At 37.5% G+C, this 24,008-nt stretch overlaps 1 long non-coding RNA gene across 4 annotated transcripts in view; it reads right to left on the bottom strand.

Moving 5' to 3' along the window:
* LOC120523332 overlaps nucleotides 1-24,008 on the bottom strand; it is a 317,633-nt gene that overhangs the window by 113,185 nt on the left and 180,440 nt on the right. For all 4 annotated transcript variants that reach the window (XR_005632592.1, XR_005632590.1, XR_005632591.1 and 1 more), the window contains one exon: nucleotides 14,030-14,106. This is a non-coding gene — a long non-coding RNA (uncharacterized LOC120523332). The remainder of the gene's footprint in view (nucleotides 1-14,029; nucleotides 14,107-24,008) is intronic.

Here is a 24,008-nt window from a genome sequence, read left to right as displayed (position 1 = left end):
AATCATGTTACGTTATTTTTAAAATGTAAAAGAAGTATATATATATATACTCTGAGTGTCAGAGGTGGGTAGTAACGAGTTACATTTACTCCGTTACATTTACTTGTGTAACTTTTTAAAGAAATTGTACTTCTAAGAGTAGTTTTACTGCACCATACTTTTTATTTTTACTTGAGTACATTTATGAAGAAGAAACACTACTCTTACTCCACTACATTGGGCAACACTCGAATCGTTACTTTTTTTCCATTAGATAAAGTCTGACAGACAATTATCAATCTGCTTTGTGTGGCGTATGCTGTCAAGTTGCACACACGCCTTTTATTGCGTCTCCAGCTCTGACGTGAGGTTTCAGATGTTCCCCAAATCAAGGCGCTACAGCTTTGAGGACAGATGTTGCATTTTTCATTTGAAAGCATTAACTGAGCTATTCATATTGACCATAGTTTTCTCTTTTCCTTGCAGCTGTAAATTACGCTCATTCAACATGTTGGTCAGATCTGAAAAAAAAAATGCCGTCTACAGTCCATTGATCGTTATTAAGTTGCTTGTATTCTGCATGTTTAATGACAAGGAGAAACTCTTGTCTTGAAATCTCAGCAGGAATTTCTCCCTAGGCATCTGCCTCAACGAAGGCATCTTTTATCATCTCTCCATCTTGGAAGCACTTCTTATGCCTAATGATCGAGTGACTCACTCGGAATGATGCTTTGGTGTGTCTGCTTTTGCTTTTGAATTCAGCCGAGTGAAAAATGACGGCTGTCTGATTAGATAGATAGATAGATAGATAGATAGATAGATAGATAGATAGATAGATAGATAGATAGATAGATAGATAGATAGATAGATAGATACTAACTGCGATTTTAGTTCCCTCTCCTTTCTCTTTCTCAGATCGCTTTTCGGAAGGAAGACAGTTTCATAGTTTTTATGAACAGTTCGAAAGTGCCTTTCCACATTTTCCTTCTTTGGAATAGTAGTGATAGACTGACAGATCAGACAAACGCACTTTGATTGTGACATTATGAGAGAAAAAAATCCTCTTCCAATTCCACATCCAGCCCATGACCAACAATTTTTTTTTAAATCCCTTCTTTAGTCGATATAAATTGGAAGGCTAACTAGATCACTTAGATAGGTGGAGTTTTGCAGTAGCTCACACGTTTGATTGTGCATGCGGGATGACCAGTGTGTTAAAAGAAAACAGATCTCAGACTGGCCACCCTGTATGTCAATCAAGTGGCAAATGCCATAGGGAGGATATATGATTGACTAACATTTAAAAAATTTTTTTTGAATGCAATGCGATCTACCTGCACTCCCTTTCCGATTTACCGGTCAATCACGATCAATGCATTGGGCAACCCTGCTCCACACTATACTTGCATGTACAGTCAGTAACACTGGAACTCGGTTTACATCAGCCGAGTTCCAGGCATTTGTCAAAAAGTATGGCATTAAGCACATCACCTCTGTTCCTTACAATCCTTTAACAAATGGTCTCATTGAAAGTTTTATTCAGTCTTTCAAACTATCTATGAAAGCGATGGAAAAGGAAAAAGGGTCTGCACATGAGAAAATTGTAAACTTCCTTCTAGCCAATCGAAACACTGCTCACTCAACCACAGGTCAGACACCAGCAATGAAGAAAAGAGATCTCAGACTGGCTGCCCTGTATGTCAATCAAGTGGCAAATGCCATAGGGAGGATATATGATAGACTAACATTTAAAAAAAAATGTTTTTGAATGCAATGCAATCTACCTGCACTACCTTTCCAATCTACTGGTCGATCGCGATTGACGTATTGGGCAACCCTGCTGTATTTGATTTCAGCTTTCCGTAAGTGTTGTTTTAATTCTGTAAAATGCGGCACGTTTAGCAGCTGTTGATGGTGAGAAATCAGGGAAAATACAAATATGGTAATTTTCAAATATAATCTCGTTTCAGGCTGAGAAGTGACATTAAATTTAATGTAGATTGTAATTTGTCAAAACGTACAATAAAGCTTCTGTGTTTTGAGGCATTTGATCCATGTATTCGGTAAGCTGCTGATATCTCTGTGTCTGATTTAAAGTCCTCTCCAACTTTTTTTTACAGAATAGTTCATCTATGAATTTCAGTGGGTTTGGACTTTCAATGTTTTCGGGGAGATCTTCGACCCTGATATTATTACTTCTGTATCTATCTTCCAGTGTACCTAGTCTCTTCTCCAAGCACTTTGCATTTGGAATTTGTAGCGTTGCTTTGTTGTCAGCGGTAGATGCTAATTGTTCAACTATTTTAATACAAGTCATGAACATTTGCTTAATATTTTCAAGCTGAGCATAGGAACCTACCCTTTAAACTAAATATGTGTGTTGTAAACTTAATAGACTAGTAACAGACACTGTGACTAACACATTAATCAGATTCCAGAAATTATCTAAATTTACAAAATGACATAAATAGTGAATATATTCTTGCAGTGCTCCCGAGTCCAGACCCGAGCAGCATGTTCTACTGAGTTATTACAATACAACACAATGTCCATGGGCACCAACCGCCATAAATTTTGGGAGGAGTAGTCAAAAATATTGAAAACATACATAATAATCAAACAATGGCAATAAATTAAAACAATCCTCCTTCTGGCATAGAATAGACATGGCAAAAAAATTTAAATTATCAATATGGCAACAGGATTGCAAAGCTACATATTTATTTCCATGTATGAGTATCTCTTAAACAGGCTTAGATTAAAACTTGTGTTAAAACTCCACAAATCATGTCCTTTGTTTTTACACATTATTAATGGCTTGATAATTATACATTTGTTATAGCTGACCTTTTACCATTGCAACTTTTCTCTAGCACCACTCATGTATATCTGACAATGTATTATACAGCAGAAATAAGACACTAGATGTGTATATAATTAAAAATTTCACACTTAAATCTTTTTGTTTTATTATTTCGTAAAAAAAAATAAAAATCAAACGAGAGTTATATGACAATAGTTTCCTTTAATAAAGTACTCACTGAGGCGTGCTGGTCAGGCCTGACTGTGATGAAGGGGGGACTTAGTCTGGCTAATTGGCCCCCTGGAGCCTGGCCTGATATATGTAGGTAAGTATATATTTTCCATCAATCGCTAACTCACTTTGTGATATGATTTTATAGATGTAAGCTTTAACGTTTTGTGAAGTGCAACATAAAGTTTACCATTAAAAACAATGATCATCCACAACAATAAAACCACTGACTGTACAATTGCACCTGTCAAAAAGAGGGATATATTAAGCACCAACTGAACAGTCAGTTATTGAAGATGATGTGTTTGGGCAAGGATTGATGAGCAAGCATAAGGATCGGAGTTTCCTGACAAGGGCCAAATCTTGATGACTAGTCGACTGAGTCAAAGCAATCACGAAAATCCATCATCGAAAATGGCAAATCTTGCGGGGTGTTTCTGGTATGCAGTGGTTAGTATCTACCAAAAATGGTCCAAAGAAGGACAACTGGTGAACTGTTGACAAGGTCATGGGTGCTCAAGGCTCACTGAAGCATGTGAGGAGCAAAGGCTGGCCCATCTCCTCTGATCCCACAGAGGAGCTACTGTGGCACAACTTGCTGAAAAAGTAATGCTGGTCATTTGAAAAAGTTGTCAGAACAAACAGTGAATTGCAACTTGGTCAGAGTAGCCATGCTGACCCGTGTCCACTGCCAAAACCACCTACAATTTGAAAGTGAGCATCAGAATTGGACCATGAAGCAATGAAGGAAGGTGGCCTGGTCTGATGAATCACATTTTCTTTTAAATCATGTTGTTGGCTGGATGTGTGTGTGCTATTTATCAGGGGATAAGATAGCAGCAGGATGCAGTATGGGAAGATGGCAAGCTGGTGAAGGCATTGTCCTGCTGGGAAACCTTCAGTCCTGGCACTCATGTGGATGTTACTTTGACACATAGCGCCTACCTAAAGATTGCTATAGACTGAGTATAACCCTTAATTGGCACTGGTATTCCCTAATAGTACTGCCCTCTTTCTAGAGGATAATACTCCCTAACCACAATGAAAAAATTGTTCACGAATAGTTTGAGGTGATGATAAAGGGGTTGAGGTGTTGAACTGGTCTCCAAATTCCCCAGAAATAAATCTGATTGAGCATCTGTGGGATGTGCTAGAAAAGTCTGATCCATGGAGCCCCCACCTTGCAGCTTACAGGACCTTAAATGATCTGCTGATATAAAATCATGGTCCCAGATACCACAGGACACCTTCAGAGGTCTTGTCAGAGTACATGTCAGAGATATTTTGGTGGCACTTGGGGACCCTTTTCAATATTGGGTGGTTTTAATGTTCTAGCTGATTGTTGTATAACTGGCTTCAAGATATTAATTCCAACAAATGCAAAGATTATTCTCTAATATTTACTGATTACAATGCAAAGAATAACTGAAAACTGTCACACACCGTTAGCATCAAATTGAGACACATACAATTTATGGAATCTTGGCAACTCATTCAAAATACTTCCTATACACTAGGATATCTGTGTGTGCCATAACATACAAAAATAAAGTTTGCACAGATAACTTGGAGACGACCTTTCCAAGAAATTCTGTATTAGACACCGGTCATATTTAATATAGTACAAAATGTACTACAAAAAGAGACCATGGTCTGCTGTGTTCTTAAAAATAAACAAAATCTAATTTGTCACACAAATACAACTTATTGGGCACCAAGGTTATGAAAACAGCATGCTTGCCACTGCACTACTTAAAATTGTTTTAAGTGCAGGACATCCGCAAATTTGTCAACTCATAATGACAAGAAAGAGAAAAGGAAAGATCACAGCTGTTGCTTTGAAAACATTTATCTTTTCTGTATCTCTGCATAGAATCCCTCTCACAAGAGAAAACCCTCTCACCACAAACTCTCGCAGAAGACAGAATCCAGTGCTGGTAACAACAAGAAGGCAAAGGTTTGCTGGCAAAACAGTGGCCTTACAATTTAAGAATGCCAAGGGAGAATATTGATTACTGTCAATGCCATTCCCGTCAGAAAACATATAGAACTTGAGCTGCATTTACTGCCAACAGTCACCACAAACGCTTATTATGCTCATCATGGATGGTGGTAAAAAAAAAAGCTAACTCTGAAAATAAACAAAATACAAAAAGTACAGAACTTTCTTTTTCATTGTTATATTGCTCTGAGTTATTTTATGAATCCTTAAAGCCCACATTTAGCTCTGGCATCTGCTGCATAAGCAGATGAAAGTGTTGGGGGCAAAAAAGTTGGTTACTCTTGCACATTTTGATGCATCTAACTACAGATTTACAATTGTTTGATCAGTTGTTTTCTGCACCACCCATTCCTTGCTCTGATTCAGGTTTCTCTCTCAGTCATCTGAAGCTTTAAGCTGGATGGAAACAAAGTAGTCCAACTAGGCACAGGCTTTTTATCATTAAAAGTAAATATATTTTTATTATATACACATTTTTATTTTTAATAAATTAAACATGGGTGGCACGGTGGCACAGGGGCTTCCCGGGTCCTCCCTGCGTGGAGTTTGCATGTTCTCCCCGTGTCTGCGTGGGTTTCCTCCGGGTACTCCGGCTTCCTCCCACAGTCCAAAGACATGCAGGTTAGGTGGATTGGCGATTCTAAATTGTCCCTAGTGTGTGCTTGGTGTGTGGGTGTGTTTGTGTGTGTCCTGTGGTGGGGTGGCACCTTGCCCGGGATTGGTTCCTGCCTTGTGTGCCTTGTGTGCCCTGTGTTGGCTGGGATTGGCTACAGCAGACCACCGTGACCCTGTGTTCGGATTCAGTGGGTTGGAAAATGGATGGATGGATAAATTAAACATATACTGTGTTTTTGAAATTGCTATTTTTAATTCGTTTTGCAGTATATCATTCAGTGAAAGTCCAATGGCAGCCGGTAGCCCAAGGAAAATCTCAACTGTCTCATTGGCTCATTCAAGCTTATATACTGTAAATGGGCAGGGGATAGCAATCTTACATACACCCTTATTGAAATCACACATTTTGTTATTCTAGTCAAATATCAAGCAAAATGGATTGTTTTATGGGGGTCCTGTAGTGAAACAGCCAAAACACATGTCAAAATATGCAGAAATAAAGTAAAAAATGTAAAAAAAACTGAATAGATATATATATATATATATATATATATCAGGAAGTATAAAAATAAACTGGGAAACCCAAAGAATGAAAAAGCACAAAAAGAAGCAGAAACACATGAGTAAAACTGACATGAAAACAAAAAAACTAAACAAAAACATGAAAATAAATATAAAATACAAAAAATTAAATAAAAAAATCAAGTGGAAATTTAAAAATATATATATAAAAAAAAAGATTGCATAAAGATTGATAGGCACGCAAACAAAAAGTAGCTTGTACATGGAAGGCTATGCAAAACGTTCCCTGAGTAACTAAAAGAAACACTGTAGAGAAAGGAACCGCGTGTCTTAGAATTGTGGAGTAAACCACTAACAACATGAAAACCCTGAAAATCCACAAAGAAACACCTCTGCTGGGATCTGATTTAATTGTAGCATCTGTGAAAGGCAGCCAGATTTCTCATTACACCACAAAAATAGGTAAGAGGAAATATCATGAAAACCACTGGCTCAAACAAAACAAATCAAATTCAAAAAGATTTTGTCATAAGAATTTCAAAAAGAAAACAAATTCAACAAGCAATAACAAGAAACAGTACTTCAAACAGAATGTAGGGGAACAAAATCCAAAACCAAAAAGCACAAAATTAAAAAAAAAAAAAAAAACGGGAAACAAAATCGTAGTCATGATGCCGAAGTTGCTGAGCCTTCCTCAGCTGTGGCTTAAATACTGTGGGCCAGTACCCAGCTGTCTAATTAGGTGACCCCACATCTTGAGGCTCCATATACCTGCAGCAGAGCAGCTAGCAAAAAACAGTAAGTATATATTTGACATAAAGCATAAAAAAAATGACTAAACACTGTATCGGTAAAAATCATAATATTATATATATAAACAAAGATTAAACAGACCCAAAAACAGAATTAGTAACATATTATTTAAAAAAATTAATTAAAAAAAAGATTAAATAAACAATACGTTAACTTGAGCCACGGCAACAACACTGGCAACAACCTCCATGACTTTAGAATATGAAGGGAAAACATAAGTACCATAAAATATGCTATAAACGTGTAGTAAGTGTAGTAAGTAAAAAAGTATTTACCCCATGTCTTCTTTTAATATTTTTATTTTTGTTGTTTTGGAGTTTGTGTTATCCCTTTTTATTTTTATCCTTTTCATTGTGTTCATATAGTTCTATATTTTAGGATATTTAATTTTGTTTTTTTTTTTATTTCGTATTGTGATTTATGTTTGCTTTGTTTTTGTTAAATTTCCATGTGTTACGTTTGGGGTATTGATTTGTTTCTGTATATTTTAAGTCATTTTGTATGCTTTGAGTTATTTGTGTTTTGTAATCAATTTTTTGTAAGATCTTATTTGTTTGGGTATTTATACTTATACTTTCATGTTCAACTTATTTAGTTTTGTTTGTTTTATAGGTTTTCATTTGTTTGTTGTAGTTTCCAATTTGATTTTCTCTATTATTTTCAGAACCATTGTACACACCTGTCATGTATATGTGAGAATGTAATATATAATTAAATATATTTTTATTTAAAAAACAGTTGCATAAAATATGTGATGTGCCTACACCTGGGCATGTTTTTTGCTGGAACTTATATGTATCTTTAGTAAATAAAATAAAGTAAGTTTGATAATTGCTGCATCTTTATTAATGCATTGGTTTTCTGTTGTGTAAGTGTAAAAACACAACAGAATTGGAGACGAGAAAAAGAAAAAAACCCGATGCATGCCAAATGTTCAAAACAAATTGAGCTTGTCCACTTTAAATTGAGTGAATTATCTATGTTTTCAATGCTCCATGTGGCATCTTGAAGAGAGCACCATGGACCTGCAAGAAGAGACACAGCTAAAACAGACAAAGGAGTAAAGAACGTTTTCAGAATTAGAAACAAAATGTATGAATGCGTAGTACAAATGGCTGCTTTTGACAGCACTGAGGAGGAGGAACAGGCTACTTATACGGAGAGACTTGAACAGTATTTCCTCACAAACAATATTGGAAATGAGAGAAAGATAGCTGTGCTTTAAAGTGCAATGGATCCGAAAACTTATTTTGCACAGTTTGGTGGCATCAATAAAACCCACAGAAAAATCATTTAAACATATTGTGGATGTATTGCAAGCACATTTAAAACCAAAGCTGATGATTATTGCCAAGCGGTTTCATTTTCATAAATTCATAAATGGAATCACAGAAAAATTAGACAATTGGGGACTATATTGCTGAGCTAAAGTGGCTTTAAGAGAACGGCCAGTTTGGCGAGGGCTTGTCCGACGTGCTAAGAGATCGACTCACATGTGGGCTGCACAACAAGAATATACAGAAATGACTCCTCACAGAAAGAGAATTAATGTTGCATTGCACATTGGAAATAGCTATTTCTATGGAAATGGCAGCAAAAGACGTCCGTTAACTTCAGTGAAAGGTGACTTCACAGTGCAGCGTCAATAAGACTGTAGCAAAGCATGCTGAGAAAATGCAGTCTTGTTTTAGATTTGGAAAAATAATTGCAAATTCTGACTGAATGTTGGTTTAAATATAAAGATTGCAGGCAGTGTAATAAAAAAGGCACATCCAGAAAATGAGCAGAATGAAAGAAAATAAAGGAAAGTTGCATATAATGGTAAAAAGGTCCACGATATCGACAAAACCAAGTCCAGGGACTCTGAAAATGAACATTTGTGTTGTCTAGTGTTGCCATTGTATTAAACACATTAACTGCAAAATAACATGGGTGACACACAAAGTTGAAGGAGTGACATTAAAACTGGAGTTAGACAATGGATCAGCCCTGTGAATTTTTTCAGAAAAAGATTCCCAAATGTGAAACTGAAATGCAACTAATACTGAAAACATACACAAGTGAAAAGAGTGTACCGATTGGTAAACTTAAGCTTAAGGTGACAATTGCATATGAAAGACCGAGACATCTGATCAGTTTATATGTGCTACCAAGAGGAGGAATTCCATTATCTGGACGTGAATGGAAAAAATGTATCCAGCTTAACCGGCAGTCTATAAAAAAATAAAAATAAATCAGGTCACCTCAGGACAGAACACATGTCCTACAGAAGAAAAGCTGAATTCACCATTGGCTCACTATGTCCTCTCTATGGTCAATTGGATTGAGTGAGCAACACCCATCATGCTAGTGATCAAAAAAATGGTGCTGTATGCATCTGTGGTGACTTTAAAATCAGAATAAACTCTGCACTGCATGTTGATCAATATCCTTTACCATGCATAGAGGATATCTTTGCCTCACTTGCTGGTGGTGAGTACTTTTAAAGATAGATTTGGTCCAAACAAATTTACAGATGGAATTAAATGAGTCTAAAAAGTACCTCACAATTAATACTCACAAAGGACTCTTCCATTATAACAGACTGGTTTTTAGAGTTTAGTCTGTTCCTGCCATGTGACGGAGAGCAATGGATCAGGTGCTCCAGGACATTCCTGGCACTGTGTCACTTAGATGACATAATTGTGACTGATAGTGATAATAGTGCACATCGGGCAAACCTTGAAGCAGTCCTTACTAGACTGGCAGAATTTAAACTGAGAGCCAATAAAAAATAAATGCCAGTTCTTTATAAAGACTCCCTAGAGTACTATGGACATATTATTGATAAGAATGGCCTACATAAATCCCTGGACAAGACTGATGCAATCCTGAAGGCAACTCAACCTGATAGTGTGACCCAGTTACTTTCTTTCCTAGGCCTTGTAAATTACTAGCACAGAATTTAGCCAAACCTTTCAACATTGTTACATCCACTAAACTGTTTGCTGCAGTAGGGAAGTAAATGGAAGTGTCGCAAAATAGTGCACAAGCATTTACAACTGCCAAGCAGCTGACTACATCTGATAATGTGCTGCCACATTTTAATTCAAAGTTGCCATTCCGCCTGGCTTGTGATGCATCACCATATGGCAGTGGTGCTGTTCTGTCTCACAAGATGCTTGATGGCATGGAATGACCAATTGCTTTTGCATCAAGGTCCCTAAGTCCTGCTGAAAAGAATTATGCACAGATAGACAGGATAGGCCTAAGCCTAGTGTGATTGGTGAAGAAATTTAATCAACATCTACATGGCAAACATTTAACATTAGTCACTGATCATCAGTCCTTTGGTACTATTTTCAATCCTCAGAAGTCTGTTCCAGAATTGGCTGCAGCACACTTATAAAGATGGGCTTTATTTTTAGGTGGCCATGACTACCAAATCTGAATTCAGAGGTACTAAACAACACGTAAATGAAGATAGACTCTCTCACCTATCAAGTGAGTTTAATGGAACTAAAAACCTTTCCAATCCAGTTGAAATTTTCCACCTAGCACAACTCGAGCCCTTACCAATTACAAGAGATCAAATTCAAAAACAGAGAAGTCGAGATCTCACTATGGCCAAATTATTTGACTTGATAATAAAAGGTTGGCCTACTAGAATTGATGCTGATCTCCTGGAGTACACAAATAGACATAAATAGTTTTCATTTTGTTAAGGATGCATTATGTGGGGAACAAGAGTGATTGTGTTTCCAAAACGTTCTCCAAAAATACTTGAGGAATTTCATGAAGGTCATTTAGGTGTTGTAAAGATGAAATGCTTAGCCCGGAGCTACATATGGTAGCCTGGAATCAACCTTAAAATAGAGAATCTGGCCAAGTCGTGCACAGGATGCCAACAGACTCAGCCACAGCTCCAAAACGCTCCTCTTCATACCTGGGAATAGCCAAGGTCTGCCAATGACTTCACACTGACTATGCAGGATCTTTCCATGATGGAATGTTTCTTTTTGTAGTTGATGCACACTCTAAATTGTAACAAATTTTTACAGTGAAAAAGCAACATTATCTAAACAAGTAGATATACTACACATTTTTTCGGCTTGCGTGCTACTTTTAAAATGACCAGGTCAAAATGACCTACCTACATTAAAAATAATATATATATACATACACAATTTTCAATCTGCTCTGTAGCGTATGCTGTAAGGTTGCGCACACACCTTCCATTGCGTCTCCAGCTCTGATGCGAGGTTTTGGATGTTCCCCAAATCAAGGCGCTGCAGTTTTGAGGACAGATGTAGCATTTTTCGTTTGAAAGCATTAACTGAGCTAATAATATTTGCCATGGTTTTCTCTTTTCCTTACAGCTGTAATTAAGCTCATTCAACATGTTGGTCAGATCGGAAAAAAATGCCAAGTCTAGCGGCCATTGATCGTTATTAAGTTGCTTGTATTCTGCATGCTTAATGATAAAGAGAAACTCCTTTTTCTCCAGCCAGGGGGCTTGAAATCTCAGCAGGAATTTCTCCCTAGCCATCTGCCTCAACAAAGGCATCTTTTATCATCTCTCCATCTTGGAAGGACTTCTTAATGATTGAGTGACTGACCTGGAACAATGCTTCGGTGTGTCTGCCTTTGCTTTTGAATTCAGCCGAGTGAAAAATGACGGCTGTCTGATTAACTGCAATTTTAGCTCCCTCTTCTTTCTCTTTCTCAGATCACTTTTTGGAAGGAAGTCAGTTTTTTTAGTTTTTATGAACAGTTCGAAAGTTCCTTTCCACATGTTCCTTCTTTGGAATAGCAATGATAGACTGACAGATCAGACAAACGCGCTTCGATTGTGACATTGTGAGAGAAAAAAACCCTCTTCCAATTCCACATCCAGCCCATAAACAACAATTTTTTTTTTTAAATCTCTTCTTTAGTCGATATAAATGGGAAGGCTAAGTAGATCACTTAGATAGCCGGAGTTTTGCAGTAGCTCGCGCGTTTGATTGTGCATGCGGGATGACCAGTGTGTTAAAAGAAAACAGATCTCAGACTGGCCGCCCTGTATGTCAATCAAGTGGCAAATTCCATAGGGAGGATATATGATTGACTAACATTTTAAAAAAATTATTTGAATGCAACATGATCTACCTGCACTCCCTTTCCGATTTACCGGCGATCGACGCATTGGGCACCCCTGCTCCACACTATACTTGCATGTACAGGTCTTCCAGATCAATTAGTCAGTAACATTGGAACTCGGTTTACATCAGCCGAGTTCCAGGCATTTGTCAAAAAGTATGGCATTAAGCACATCACCTCTGTTCCTTACAATCCTTCAACAAATGGTCTCATTGAATGTTTTATTCAGTCTTTCAAACTATCTATGAAAGCGATGGAAAAGGAAAAAGGGTCTGCACATGAGAAAATTGAAAACTTCCTTCTAGCCAATCGAAACACTGCTCACTCAACCACAGGTAAGACACCAACAATGCTTTTCTTGGGAAGAAGTTTGAGGTTGTGTTTGGATCTGCTAAAGCCTGATTTGCATAAACATGTGCAAAAAAAGCAGTGCTTCCAAAACAAAAACTAAGCTTAGAATATTTGAAGTTGGACAAAATGTACTTGCCAGAGACAACCGACACTCAAATCAGAAATAGTAACCTTGTAATATTGTGTCATGGACTGGCACAGGTTGGGCATGATACAGTCTGGTGTAGACATATTCAGCAGCTGCTAGATTCACAGGACCAGGATTTCACAGCATAAGACACTGCTGAGGAGATGATCGTTCCTTAGCATTCAAATGAAATTACTTTTATTACACCTGATGTATTCGCTGTTGCTGATGAAACTCAGCCTCAAGAATCTGCTAAATCAACCTAATCTCAAATGCCTGCTTCACCAACACAAGAAAGGCACTATTCTGAGAGGCTGCGTAAACATCTTGAAAGGTTGAACTTGTAGTCAATGTTAACATACAAGTACTTAAAAGTTCTGTTTGCTTTGGTAAATGGGATTTCCCAATATATAAATGTTTTGTATAGATACTTTTAAGTTTATTTTTGCCATATATTTGTTTGCTAATTTAAAAAAAATGCTGTTACACATCAAGGCTGGGCGGGAGGAAATATGAGAATTTAATACTAAATATATGGACAATTTATGGTACACCTGGGTATTAATGCTCATTTTTTTCCTGGAATTGGTGTATACTGTATATCTTCAGTAAGTAAAATAACAGAAGTTTGATACTTGCTGCATCCTTATTAATGCATTGGTTTGCTTTTGTGTAAGTGCAAAAACACATCACCACCCATTATAATGGTATTCAGATTTAACCAATCACATTCCAAGTCATGCTCACATGTAATTATTCTTCACTTATCAGAATCACATCAGATTACTGTATATCAAGTCCTAAATAAAATTAGCTGTCCAGGAGTCTACTTTGGCTCTCTAACCTTGACTGAGTGTGTATTTGTGTGTGCCTGGGTATGCACTGCGATTACTGACACAATATCAAGATTTGGTCTCTGTCATACATATAATGTTTTTTAATTGTAGTGTCCATGTGGAGCCCTGCACTGCACCACACTCCAGCTCCTCTTAATTATAATAAGCCAATCATAAAATAGATAAATAAATCATATATAGTATGTGAGCCATAACATTTATTTTTAATTATAACAACCATTAATTCTGGGATCTGACATAAAGGGGCAAATTAGAGTCACCAGTTTACTTAACTTGCATACATTTGAAATGGGTGAGGAAAAGCTAGAATACATGAAAGATTTCTACACAGATGAAAGTGGCTGAACTGTGATTTAAGCCAAGTACTCTGAAGCTGTGCTGTCTACCATGACATTGTGCCATCTTTGATTTTATTGTGGAGACACAAGTTTGTCTCATAGACTTAGGGACTAAGATTCTTCAGCTTGTTTGCATGTTTCCCAGCATTTAAATTGAGATTTTCTGTTTAGTTTGGTATCCACCCACATACCATAGACTTTAACGTTTAGTTATGTAGCTTCTCTAAATTATCCAAATATTAGTAAGACAATATATGTGAATGAATATACCTTATGATGAATTAGTGTCCTACCAAGAGTTTTCCCAGACTTGTCCCCAGGGCTGCCGGTGTAGGCTGCCATTTACCCTGTAATACAGAAAGGAAATTCAGTAAATGTATGTATGGATGAACTTTAACAAAGTATACATTATTCATTTTCCACATTAAAATTCAGAAAATGTTACGTTGCTTTATATTCATGAATCAAACAAACACTTGCCAATTCTGGGCAACAGCACAATTGTAAAAGAAGAGGGCAGAATTTATGGTGCAGTTAAAAAGCTATAAAGTTGAACTTATTTAAAAAATCCACTTTTACAAAAGAAAGGACAATGATATTTTTTGTGACGTTCACCCAATAAAGAAGATGCAACAGTTACTGCTGGTGATATGCCTTGTAGGCACCCTTGCTAAATAACATGAAACCTGAAAATATTTATCTTTGATCAGCAGACTTAAATGTAATAAGAAGCATCTGGGATTATTCAAGATGATGCCAAAAAATACAAAATATTAATGAAAAATTTAAAGATGGTCAGGAAAGGATTTAAAGAGTCATGAAACAATAGAGTGTTTCAGATTGGTTCCTAATACATTTGCCACTTATATAATGCCTCAGGACATTAAACAAAAACTGGAAAATTTCCAAAGTCATCTCATAAAGTAGTGCAGAGACAGTAAGTAATTGTTCTTTAATCAATCAATCAATCAATCAACATTTCTTTATATAGCACATATTCATACAAAAAATGTAGCTCAAAGTGCTTTACAAAATGAATAGAAAAATAGAAGACACAATAAAAAATAAACATAAGTCAACATTAATTAACATAGAATAAGTAAGGTCCGATGGCCAGGGTGGACAGAAAAAACAAAAAAAAACTCCAAAAGCTGGAGAAAAAATAAAATCTGTAGGGGTTCCAGACCACAAGACCGCCCAGTCCCCTCTGGGCAATCTACCTAACATAAGTCAAACAGTCCTCTTTGTATTTAGGAAAATGTAGTAAATGTACATCTAATAAAGTTAGAAAAATGAATATTTGAAATTCAATAAAAATGAAAAAAATAATAATGATAAAACCATTACAGGTAGTGTCACAGGTGGTGCCAGAAAAGAAGTGCACCGGGACAAATTCTTCAGTAATAACAGCAACGTACACTGGTGACAGAAGAGCCCTTCCAAGTGGCACAGTAGATAAACGGCTGATAGAGGCATTATGTCTGGTAGTGAAAGTGGATACCCTATAATGCAGCAGACCTGGGTGTCTGCTCAATAGCTAAAAAAAACAAGACCTGCAGCATGGGGAGAAACATACAATATTCCTCCAGGACACTATAGGGCAGGCATCTCTGCATTATGAGTTTAGAAGTTGTTGGGGATGTTTGGACCTCTGAGCCCAGGGAGCAGTGGTAGATGAAAATAGTTATTTGGTTCTTGCACAGTACTTTGTAGAGATCATCTGAAAGCACATGTAGAGTAAGCTCAAAGAGGCAATTTATTTTTGAATATTTGCTCTTTTGATATTTTCTGTTCTCCCACTATTAATTTCTCTCTTGTAATTATTTATGTGTTGCTCATTAAATTTGGTCAATTTAGTAAGATGGAGGTAAGCTTACTGGATTTAATTCCACACAAAACAAACAATGTGACTATACAAATACAATAATTACTTGGACAAATTCAGATGTTAAAAATGAATTGAATGCTTATATGTCCTTAATAGAGTTGTTTATGCAAATTTCTGTAGTTGAATGAAGCTTTAATACACATACAAAAAATCACTTTGGTGGAATAGCATTTCAAATGCATCTTGCTTGCATTTTACTTAACCAAGCAAAATATTACTCGACCACAGAGATTCACAAACTGGCAACAAAGTGATACAGGTGTGGGGGGTTAACACTACTGTGGAGCATGGAAAGGGTAGGATCAGATGCAGGCAGGATTAAATGTTTACTTATATATTCAATTCACTAGTCCTAATACTCTTTATTTATTCATCTCCATACAAGTCACCGTCTTCTGCACTGGAATTCAGCGGTAGGTCTTACATGCTAGCAATGTGAGCTTTTGCCCTTGTCCCAAATCAAGTCCATCAGCAAACACAATCCAACGATTAAGTATCCTAAACCATGTACAGCTGGCTCCACTCCATCCCTCTCCTAACAGCATGGAGAAATTTGTGTCCACAAAACGTAAAGCAGAGGATGAACTTGGCCCAACTGCCCCAAGTGTTATAGCTACATAAAAAGATAAGAAAACACAATAAGGCATACTGCATTTCTCCCACAACTTTACCAGTACTATGGTTAGTACAAACGTGACACCACAGTATGTTGCACATCTTAATATATGAGCCGCCAACAACAATTTGAAGCTGCACAAGTTAAGATGCCATCTGGAGACTTTACATCATGAACACATGGACATGTCACTTCATTTCCTCAAAAAGAAATAAAAAAAATGTCATGCTCGGCAGAGCAGTTTTATTAAAACTGCATCTGTGCCTGGTAATGCTCAAATTGCTTCCTTCAAAGTAGCTTTCCAATTTTCCCAGTGTAAAATGCCCCACACTAGAGCCAAATTAATTCTCCTTACCAATATTATTGTGGTTTTCACTACAATCGATGAAGCAACAGCTGACAAACTGACTTTTTGTCTATATCACACAGTACCATTGTGAGCCACTATTATAACATGTCAAAATAAATGGAGGAGCAGCTTATTGACAATATCAGAGACAGACATTTCATTCCTTCAGTTGAACGAGGCAACCAACAGCGACAAAGACTATCTATTACATCTAACATACGTCAGATGTTAATAGAAATTATTGAAGGAGAATTTGTTTTACTGCACACATGTAACTAACAGAAGTACTGCATAAACACTAGTCAAATCATAGATGACTACTTGAAAGAGGCTTTTGTGAAATGGGTAGACTGTGTGGAGATCTGCACATACAGGGCTCCGGCAATGGCTAGGAATAGAAGGGGTTTGCAACTGCTCATCAAACATATTTCTCCCAAAGGGCAATGGACACAATGATTGATTCACAGAGAGGTGTTTACATCTCAACACCTTAGTCCCAAGCTGAGCAATGTAATAACAGATGTTACTGCTTCAGTAAACTATATCAAAACAAGACCAGTCAAAGCTTTGACGTTTTCCATACTTTTCAAGGAAACTGAATCTAAAAACACTGGTGTTTTATTTTACAGCAAATTCTGATGACTGTGAAAAGATAATATCAGTGGAGAATCCAGCTTGGCTGTTCCCAGAGACTTCAGACCAGTTTTTCTTATTTCCAATATCATAAAGACCTTTCGCAGGCTGGTCTGCAAACAGCTGTGACCCCTGGTTTCAGAACATCTTGATGCTCTGCACTTTGCCTAACAGGCACATATAAGTGTAGAGGATATTCTGATCTTTGTGCTCCACAGAGTCTACCTCCACTTGGACAAAGCCAACAACTCGGTCAGAATATCAGAATATCACCAGTGCCATCAACACCATTCTGTGTCATCAACTGGAGAAAAAGCTCAAGACTATGCATCTTGATGCCCCCAGAATCTCCTGGATCATGGACGACCTGACAAACAAAAAGCAGCTTGTGCGTAAGAAATCCTAATGTGTATACAGGAGTAGGGCTACAATGATTAGTCAACGTAATCGACGACACGGATTTTTTATTGTCGACATGCCATAAACAGAATCTTCAATAGAGGCTCCAGTCACAAAGTACCACATTGGTTTTTGAAACTGCAATGCACTACATGAACGTCTGGGGGCAGTATCGTTTGTTATTGGTTGTCAAGACTGCACACAGCCCTACCAATGAAGAAGACCATCTGAGGAGAAGAAGAATATAGAGGAAAATAAACGTGGTTGAAATGGTGAGTTGGACAGAGGAGGGGAAAGGAGATGGAAAAAAAAATTAAGACAGAAACTTTCTAAAATGAGGGAGCACTTCACTAAAAAAGAAAAAAAAGCATCTGAAACACAAGCATCCTGGAGCTGTGATGCCACCGTCTCTTGAGAATCTATGCTGGCGCTGTTAGGGTCAGATCAGGAGGGGAGGGAGTGCATGAATGAGACTGAGAAAATAAAAGTGAAAAAAGCTAACTTTTACAAGTGACACATTTACACCCGATCTGTTTGGTTTCAAATAATATTGCATTAGTGCAATGAAGTTTTCTGATTGGTATTATTCAGGTCTTCAAAATGTCACATATATTTGTCTCTTTCTTTTTGTTTTCCCCCGGTAATCCGCGCTGACACCAGAAGGCGTGAGCTTATTCAGTGCTAGCCGGAGCACGCAGGTGGCCTGTTGCTTGTTGTATAACAAGCTTGATCTGGCGGTGATCAAAGCACATGTACTGTGCAAGGCATGTACGGGGTCCACTGAGAAAAGAAGAGCGTACATGGCTCACCTTGCAGAGGAACATTCCTTCCTTTGCATGTCATGGAGTCCTGTGCCCACTGGGCAAGATCGAGGGAAAAAAAAACCACACGGTCACTGATTACAACCACAAGAAGGTATGCGAATGAATATGAATAATGTTGTATCTGTGCCATAATGTTTTCTGAAATTTACTATAAGGTCATAAAATGAATAATTCCAAATATTATATATACCGATGTCTCTGTTTTTTTGTCAGTGAAGCTTTGACATCATAGGCCATAAGGCGCATACTAATCCAGCATAAGCAGGAACACTCAATAAAAATGAATAAAAAAAATCAAGGGACAATAAAATACGAATAAGGCAGATTCACCAGCGTTTGTGTGTCAGCTTTTATCCATCCAGATCAGAGAATTTCCAGTTCGATTGTCTCAAAACATCACACACATCTACAGTTATTCCAAGTTTCAGATAAAAAGTAACAGCGTCAGATCCCTGGGGGGCGGTAGTATGTATCATGATCGAGACTGAGAGAATAAAAGTGAAACAAAAAAACGCTAACTTTTACAAGTACTATAAATTTAAAGTGGCTGTTACAGATGCAAATCAAATGTATGTGTCTATTGTATAATATTAACAATTTATTTTCTTTTTTATTGTGATGGTCACACTAATATAAAAACATCTGAGTATTTTCAAATTCATATGTTTCACTGGTTATTATTTTAATTTAATTATTATTCATTTTAATCATGTTAATGCAGCGACATCAGGGTGACATTCACAGGTTGACAGACGTGAGCAGATGAGGTAAGACATGCACTGGAGCCCAGAACAGGATGTGCAACCACAGGTTGCAGGCATCAAAAATAGTCAGGCATGAAGTAATCGCGACTAATTGAAAAATAAATTGAACAATTAGTCGACTACCAAAATAATCATTAGTTGCAGCCCTATACAGGAGGCGCCTTTGGGAACTGTCCTGTCTTTCTTCCTGTTTACTTTCTACACAACTAAGTTGCGGTTCAGTACCAACACTTGCCATCTACTGAAATTCTAAGATGACTCCTCCATAATATGCTGCATTAATAATATAGGTGAGTTGGAGTAGAGGAGGATTGTGGAGGATTTCATATTGTGGTACACGGAGAACCACCTGCAGCTCAAAATCAGCAAGACAAAAGAGTTGATGGTGGACTTCCAAAATGTCAAAGACCCTCCAAGGTCAGTTACCAGGCAATGTTTCACCAGTCTGTAGTAGGCAGTGTATTGTGTAATACTGTGGCATCCTGGAGAAGCATCTTGATTTCAAAAGATGCACAATGCCTAAACAAGCTTAACAGGAGAACCTGCTCCATCACTGGGCCAACCCTAGACACACTGAAAAAGAATATGGTAGAAGAACATGGTGCCATCATGAAATATCCCATCCAACTGGCACTCTTTTGCAGCACTATTAGTCACAGGCTCATTTCTCCATGATGTGCTAAGAAGCGCCTGTGGGGATCATTTCCGCCCACTGCTACTGGGCAATTTCAATGCTTCCTCCTGAATTCTCACACTGGTACACTCCAAGGTCATTTTGTTATTTTTGCAGAATTTTTTTTTGGCTTGTTTTTCAATTAATTTATTGTGTTTTATATATCTCTGCTGTATGCATTTAAATTTCACTTGGGATTATTAACGTGTATCTGATCTAATCACACATCTAAACTACAACCAGCTCAGAGATACTTTCAGTGTTGATTTTAGCATTGCAGAGCAGGAATTGTTCATCAATGTGACCTCTGATCCAGTTCAAGACTTTAGCTGCATTTTGGATTGGATTGGAAAAGGAGTAACTACTGCTATGGCAGAGAGCCCTGGTCATACTTGTACTTTTTGTCAGATCCTCCCTGTGTGAGGTAGGTTTTTCTGCAGTTACTTCAATCAAGATAAAATACAGGTCACATATACACATTGAAAATTAACTAAGAGTGACAATCTTAAAACAACATCCCTGTTTTTCAGAGAATCTGCAGCACATAGCAGGCTTACCCCAAGTTTGCAGGACTAGAGGTGTGATTCTTCAAAGAAATGTTTATGTTCAGTTTTTGATTATTTTCAGTGAGTTTGTAAATATGTAATTCCTACAAAGCAAGCGAATTCAGCAAGAAAATAAAGAAAATATTTTTATCCACAAAAGCAGAACCTGAAAGAAAAAAAAAATCGGTACACGGTCACTGTTGTTCTAATTAGGAATGACTCAATCTCACTTCTTTGTTGTATTGCAGTGGGTGGGTTAATGAATAAGATATTCTGTAGTAATTCATAACCCAACATTTTCTATATAAAAGATATTTTATTAATTCATAATCCAATATTTTCTGTATCCTGCTTTCTTTTTAATTGGTTCTTTTAGCACAGAAGCAACTTAAAGTATTTTATGATCTCATGACATTCTCACACTTTTGTCATGGTAATGATGGTGCTGGAGGTAAAGTGTCATTCAGGTGTTTACACATTGTTAACAAGTTGTATAAATGCATTCTGTTAATTTGTTAACAACATTTATTGCTTTATCTAGTGAATAAACATTTTACAGTTTGACTATGAAATAAAAATACTTACTATTTTTGCGTAAAATTAACGCTTTTTCAATTATTTTTCAATGTATTTATGTACACTGCTCAAAAAATTAAAGGAACACTTAAATACATTGGATCTCGAAATATTCAAGTTGAAAATCTTTACTGAGGAATACTGTGTAGTTCGTTGAGAACAAAATGATTTAACAACCGTCAATAGAAACCATAATCACCAACTCATTGAGGGTTGAATTCAACATCACACCAAACATCAAAGTCAAAAGTTGAAATCACAGGCTGATGCAACTTGTGTGAATTTCATCACAGCAACTCATAATGTGATTAAGTAGTGTGTATGGTAAGTAGTGTGTATGGCCCACACATGCTCCTGATGAGACAGTGAATGGTGTCTTGGGGGGATATCCTCCCAGACATAAATCACAGCATCAGTGAACTCTTGAAAATTCTGTTGCAGTACTTGGTGGCACTGGATGCACTGATAAATAATATCCCAGAGGTTCTCAAATGGATTAAGATATGGGGAATGTGCAGGCCAGTCAATGGCATTAATGAATTCGTCACCCAGGAACTACCTACGTACTCTGGTCACATGTGGCCAGGCATTGTCCTGCACCAGGAGGAACACATGGTCCACTGCACCAACCCAAAGTCTGACAGTGGTTCGAAGGATTTCAACCCTGTACCTAACAGAAGTCAGGTTACTATTGTCTAGCACGTGAAGGTCTGTACGACCCTCCAAGAATGTGATCATCACTGACCCACCACCTAACCGGTTATGCTGGATGATGTTGCAGGCTGCATAACGTTTGTCACGGTGTCTCCACACACTTTCGTGTCTGTCACATATGCTCAGTGTGAATCTGCTCTCATCTGTGAAGAGAACTGAGCACCAATGGCAGAGCAGCCACTTGTGTTTTTCTCTGGCTAATGCCAATTGAGCTGCACAGTGATGCCACCCTTATGCAATCCTCATGGAGTCTGTTTCTGACAGTTTTTCCAGAAACTTGCACACCAGCAGCCAGCTTGTTTGTAAGGCTCTGGCAGTGACCCTCTTGTTTATCCTCGCACAACAGAGCAGGGCTGATGCCATTCTACAAAGCTGTCCAGCTCTCCTTGTGTAACAGCCCATTCTCCTGATATCTCTTCCAGTGCTCTTGAGACTGTGCTGGGAAACACAGCAAACACCACAGCAGGAGTTGGACTACCTGTGCAACCTGAATGGCTGCAGGTACTGCCTCATGCTACCAGTAGTGACAAGGACACTAGCAAAACACAAAGCTAGGAAAGAATCAGTCAGGATAAGGAGAGAGCAATTGTTTGTGGTGACCACCTGCAAATCCATTCCCTTTTTGGGGGTTGTCTTGCTGTTGCCTCTCCAGTGCAACTGTTGTTTTATTTGCACCAAAGCAGGTGAAGTTGATTCACAATCACTTAGGCTGCCTACCTGGACAGATTGATATATTTGAAGCTTAACTGACTTGGTGTCAAGACTGTGATGAATAAGTGTTCCCTTAATTTTTTTGACCAGTGTATGTATTAATGCAAGTATATCTTTTCAGACTGAGGAAGAAATTACAATTCCAGTGTGCCCTTTGGGAATTTCAGCGTACACCTATATTCCATGTATGTTATGACAATTGGTGAAACTAAACTATACCAAAATGAGTGAATGTGCATGCCAATCAACTGGTATCTATTCAGTGTGGTTATTGCATGATATGCGATTATGAAAGAGAACATTAATTGTGACATAAACTTAAAAACATCGATAATATAAGCAATGTTGCTGCATGATTTATCAAGCAGAAATTCGATGATAGAGGGCAAAGTCATGGAAGGATAGGGGATAGAACAGAGATTTTCAGAAACACAGTCTAAACAGAATAAAACACAGTCTCTTTGCATGAAGGATTGGACTTCTCAGTCAATTATGGCAAAAAACTGACTTCTATAGAACCAGCTGGAAAATATACTCTACATATTTTGCAATTTATGAAAAAGTAGACTTTTCTCATCACTGCATGAATGACTAGCCTTATTGTTGTTGTTTTCATAAGTGCTTTCACTTTCAGGTCTAACTATAAAAGCGTTAAATGATGGGTGAAGCAACATGCTAAATGGATGGCTCTCTGTATCAGGGCCCTCAAATAGTTGTACACTACAGAGAAATTTGGAAGTAAAATCAGCTCTGGTCTGCAAAAGGCCATAAATGCTTCAGAAGGTTAATTTCCTGGCAGAAACACATCCTAAAATAAATAAAAACTACACTAGAAAAATTTAAATGCAACATTTTGGGGATTTAAAAAGTTTGCAAAGTCAGCTGTGTAAATGCAGTGTGAAAATGTGTAATACTAGTAAGGACTTATAATAGGACACTTCTGTAATTTCTGCTAGATATGCCACTGTCAAATACAAATGTGTAAATACTGATGCAGTTATTTAAATTGATGAGATGTCACAGTAGTTTGGGCTACCGCCTCACTGATGAAACAAATCTCACACCCATTTGTTTTCTGTAAGGAATTTTTAATTTGCTTTGTGTCTGAATGGTTTTTGCTCTGTGCTGGGTTTTCCTCATAAAATTGCTCAAATTTTATACACTTATGTTATACATGTAACTTATGAGGAGAATCTGTATACCTGCTTACCCATGCAATTAGCTAATCAGTCAATCACGTAGCAGCAGCTCAATGACTAAAATGATGCAGATACAGCTCAAAACCATCCATCAATGTTTACATCAAACAGCAGAATGGGAGAAAAATGTTATCTCAGTGACAATCATTGAATGATTGGTGGTGCTAGACAGGCTGGTTTGAGTGGTTCTGTAACTGCCAATTCTTAGGATTTCCATGCACAACAATCTCTAGAGTTTACTCAGAATGGTGCAATAAACAAAAAAACGTTTAGTAAATGGCAGTTCTGCAGACAGAAACACCTTGCTAATGAGAGCCGTCAGAAAATGATCAGACTGGTCTGAGTTAACACAAAGGCT

This window comes from Polypterus senegalus, chromosome 2, assembly GCF_016835505.1.
Source record: "Polypterus senegalus isolate Bchr_013 chromosome 2, ASM1683550v1, whole genome shotgun sequence".
Classification (NCBI taxonomy): domain Eukaryota; kingdom Metazoa; phylum Chordata; class Cladistia; order Polypteriformes; family Polypteridae; genus Polypterus; species Polypterus senegalus.
This window is presented reverse-complemented; position numbering and strand designations above follow the sequence as displayed.